The sequence below is a fragment of the Sinocyclocheilus rhinocerous genome, unplaced genomic scaffold (genome assembly GCF_001515625.1).
Source record: "Sinocyclocheilus rhinocerous isolate Xijiao unplaced genomic scaffold, SAMN03320098_v1.1 scaffold1031, whole genome shotgun sequence".
Taxonomy (NCBI): Eukaryota; Metazoa; Chordata; class Actinopteri; order Cypriniformes; family Cyprinidae; genus Sinocyclocheilus; species Sinocyclocheilus rhinocerous.
This window is the reverse complement of record NW_015667267.1, coordinates 14,424-18,792: the sequence shown is the minus strand read 5'-3', so window position 1 is coordinate 18,792 and position 4,369 is coordinate 14,424. Positions and strand designations below refer to the sequence as shown.

The following is a 4,369-nucleotide window of genomic DNA, read 5'->3' as shown; positions in this document are numbered from 1 at the left end:
CAATATTTAATAACACGTTGTTAAAATTGAAAGTTGCAACTGTGTTATTTAATGAGCTAACATGAACTAAGACTTGTATTTTTTAAACAAAGATTAATAACTTCTGTAGCAAATGTAGCTATTGCTCATTGTGAATGTTAATGCATTAACTAAGGTTAAATGATGTCTTATTGTAAAGTGATACCTATTGGTCTTTATAGTTCTTTTGCACTTTAATCTAAGACCTCATTAGTTAACCTTAGTTAATGCATTAACATTCACAATGAGCAATAGCTACATTTGCTACAGAAGTTATTAATCTTTGTTTAAAAAATACAAGTCTTAGTTCATGTTAGTTCATTAAATAACACAGCTGCAACTCTCGATTTTAACATCCTGTTATTAAATATTGAAATGCCTAAGATTAATGAATGTTCAGAAGAATTTTTCATTGGCAGTTTGTTAACTAATGAATTAACTAATGTTAACTAATGAAGCCCTGATGTAAAGTGTGACCGAACAATAAAGAATCAAAACACTTTCAAACAATATCTAGGGTATGTTGTAGTCCAGATTAAAATGTTAAAAAAGTTTGAAAATATTAAGTCTAAATATTTAAGTATTTGGCGCTGTGATGAACATCATAGCAAATACACAAATCTGAATGGCTGTTTAAATAATTTAAACATGATTCAGAAACAGGAAGTAGTGCAGCTGCTTTGTTTACAGAGTTTCCGGGGTAAAGGCTGCATTTAAATGAATTATTATATTATTATTATTATCATTTCTGCAGTTTAGCGCCATCTGCTGTCAGAGAGTGAAAGTGCGCTTTCATCCAGAGCGTCTCTCACATGTTCCGCCATGTGCTTCACGTCCGCACTTGTTTACATCAGAGCGCGCACGCGTCTTTCACGCAGCATACAGCGTGTTGCGCATTTTGACCAGTTGATGGGAAAAGTATTCTTAAAATGCATTCAAAATTCGGAATAATTTGTAATATATAATTATTCACGGTATTTAGAAGTGCCCACGATAACAATATCGCGCATATTCATTACCGTGATATATCGCATTACCGAATACCGGCACAAGTCTAGTTTGCACTACTTTTGAGTGCAAATTATAATAAAAATTAGGGATGTAACGATTAACCGCGACCCGGTTGAAAATCGATTCAAATATGTGACAATTCAAATCGGTTGAGATGCTAAACAAATCGTGATTCATTTAGGGGTAGTTTATGAATCCATGTCTGAGGGGAACTTGCTGTCTTTAGAAAAGTTTAGATGCAGGTTGAGTGAATCGTTACATCCCTAATAAAAATACATTAATCTTCAGCATGACGCAGGCCACAAAATTAATGCAGACGGGCCAGATGCGGCCCGCGGGCTGCCTGTCGAGTACCCCGGCTTTAAACCTTTAACTCTCAACCATTTAACCTCTTCCTTCTCCTCACCTGTTCTCCAGCTCAGAAATGTCTGTTTGCAGTCTTAGGTAGAATTTCTCTGCCTGTGAAAAGAGTTGTCGCAGCAGCAGCACATTAGTGTGAGCTGTGTTTATGAGTTCCAACTCCACTTCTCCACGCACCAGTACCTGCAGCCCATCCAGCATGTCAGATACCTCATCCACCGTATATGTCTCCTCCATGAGCCTTTAATATGAATGTAAAGAGGGAAAGAAAAAGGTCAGAAAAGAGCATCTTTAGACAGAAGCTCAAAGGGAGATACTGCTAATACATAAGTGACAGTCTGCGGCCCCTCACCTACTGTCCTTCAGGTCTTGGAAGCAGGAGTCGACTGTCTTTAGTCTCAGTGCCCGTTTAGAGTGGGCAAAGCGCATGTAATTTATCACCTCATTCTGATGTTGCTCATTAAACCCAAAATCAGCCTGTAGGTGAATACACAGAATATTACATTTAATGGCAATCTGGCCTTAAAAGACTAAGTTTGTGGCAAAAAAATATACTACAGAGAAACAGCGCCTTCTTTTGGTTACATCATGGCACTTATACACTAATCTACTGTACTGAGAACTGTAAGAATATCATTGTAAAGTTCACATTACAACTTTAAAGCTGACTTTCATATCTGGTTTAAAGAGATTAAAGTTATATACAAATAAATAATCTTATATCAAACACTCAAATTGCAAGTTTGTGTGATAGTAAATTTTCCAATTCATGCAGTCAGTCTTTTTATGTACGGAAAATAGTTGTATTATTGTCTATATGGCGAATCTTATTAATGCAGTTTTTAATTAAAATTAGTAAGACACTTAAAACAGTTTAATTATATCAATTTTTATATTATAGGGGAGTGATTACTGATTGATCTGCAAAAATTACGGCGATTTCTGAACAGCTTATGCTTTGATATTGCTTGTAACTGTAAAACAAATAAAATAAAATAATATTACGCTACACTGAAGTTACAGGCATGTTTGAATTTCATTACATTGTATTTAATGGTATTAATTGCCTTATTTTTATACAGTCTATGGTTACAACCTGACGTCATCTTATATATCTAGCTAGTCTTCCCTTACGTCTCCTCTTTAAATTGTTTATTTAAGAGATTATATCAGTTTATTGCTCAGAAATCATACGTAGTTGAATAAACTAGTCAAATATAGCCACACGCATGATTTTTTTCTCTAATTTTCCTTCAGCTAATGTTAGCTGGCTAAGCTACTTACCATTACAGCAGGGTGATGCAGAAACGAGTTTTAACGTGACCACAAGAAAAATAAACGTCACCAGAATGAAATATAGAGCGTTAACATAAGGTTCGAATACCAAACGGCACTGTCATGAAAACAGACTGGGAATGATGTGAACGACTGGAAGATTTGCAATGAACGTTAGCGAGAAGGGCCTTGTTGTGCTTATGGGTTGCGCTTGGAAACAGAACAGCGCCACTCCATTAACGTTACTGGTTGTTATAAGGCGATGTAAGATTTGGGACTACATTTCCCATAGGACTGTGGGGTAGCGTAATGTAGTAATGTGACATGCGCTAATTTGCATACATTTCTAGTACAAAAATCTGAACCCTGGATGAAGTCAGTTTCAAAATTCTTGTTTATTTTTTTATTTTATTTTATGACATATTAGAGGCAAATATTTTTACAGAGGGAATTTTGGGTATCTCTTTTTGTCACTCCATAATTCATAAAATACTTTGAACAACCAGAAAAATATATATTTTCACAATTTTTGGGGAAATAAAATGTTGTATATAATCAAGCAAATTATATATGGACAAATCCCTCTGTAAAAACCTTCAGAATATAGAGAGAGGAATAAAAATTTAAAGTTTGGTGTGTGTAAGTGCTACTGAAGTGGAGATTTATGGCTCAGTGTAGGAGAAAAAACTAATTTTGAGAAAATGGCCTTTAAAAATATGTATTGTAATTGAAATCTATTGACACAAATAGATAACGTGCTATAAAAGAAACACTTAACATTGTCTTTTGGATGTTTTCTTTCCACTAGTCTGAAAAACCACTTTATGAAAAGCCAAAAAGCCCAAAATCTCAAAATTGACAGGTGCATGAAAAAACAGTGCTTTTGCCTGCAGTGTCTCCCCTTAAAGGGGTCATATGATGCGATTTCAATTTTTCCTTTATCTTCGGAGTGTTACAAGCTCTTGGTGCATAAAGAAGATCTGTAAAGTTGCAAAGACTAAAGTCTCAAATCCAAAGAGATATTCTTTATAAAAGTTAAGAGTCAGCCACATCTACCTAAAACGGCTCGTTCTAACACGCCTCCTCATTTGTAAGTCGCTTTGGATAAAAGCGTCTGCTAAATGACTAAATAAAAAAATAATAATAATAATAAAATACACCATAAAGCGATCCCCATTGTGGGAAGCGCTACAGACAGGGGAAATAGTTCAGGAATTGGAGGGCTTGAGAGCACTGGTTTAGGGATACCAGCTGCACGTGCCGACACCGGTGGGTCCTCCACGCTGGATGCCAGTCCGGGATACTGAAGAACAGTCCTTGAGGATCTGGGTGCAACAGACAGGAAGTGACAGGACTCTGAGCGAACAGACGTGATGTGACATGACTCTGGATGATCGGCAAAGACGTGACGAGACTAGTTCAGCTGAAACGTGACCTGATTCATGAAGATCAACTGTGACTTAATTTGACTCAGAAAGAGCAGCTGTGACTTGACTTGACTCATGAAGATCAACTGTGACATGACTTGACTCATGAAGATCAACTGTGACATGACTTGATTCATGAAGATCAACCGTGACCTGACTAGACTCATGAAGATCAGCTGTGACTTGACTTGATTTATGAAGATCAGCCATGACTTGACTAGACTCATGAAGAACAACTGTGACTTGACTTGATTCAGGATTGGCAGCTGTGACATAAC

The 4,369-nt window shown here is 36.4% G+C and overlaps 1 long non-coding RNA gene across 1 annotated transcript; it reads right to left on the bottom strand.

Moving 5' to 3' along the window:
* Positions 1–1,441: 1,441 nt before the first annotated feature.
* Positions 1,442–2,843, bottom strand: LOC107733401 (uncharacterized). The gene is made up of 3 exons (XR_001638973.1): positions 2,674–2,843; positions 1,742–1,866; positions 1,442–1,630 (listed from the first exon to the last, which is right to left on the bottom strand). It is a non-coding gene; the product is annotated as an uncharacterized LOC107733401 (long non-coding RNA).
* Positions 2,844–4,369: the final 1,526 nt, after the last annotated feature.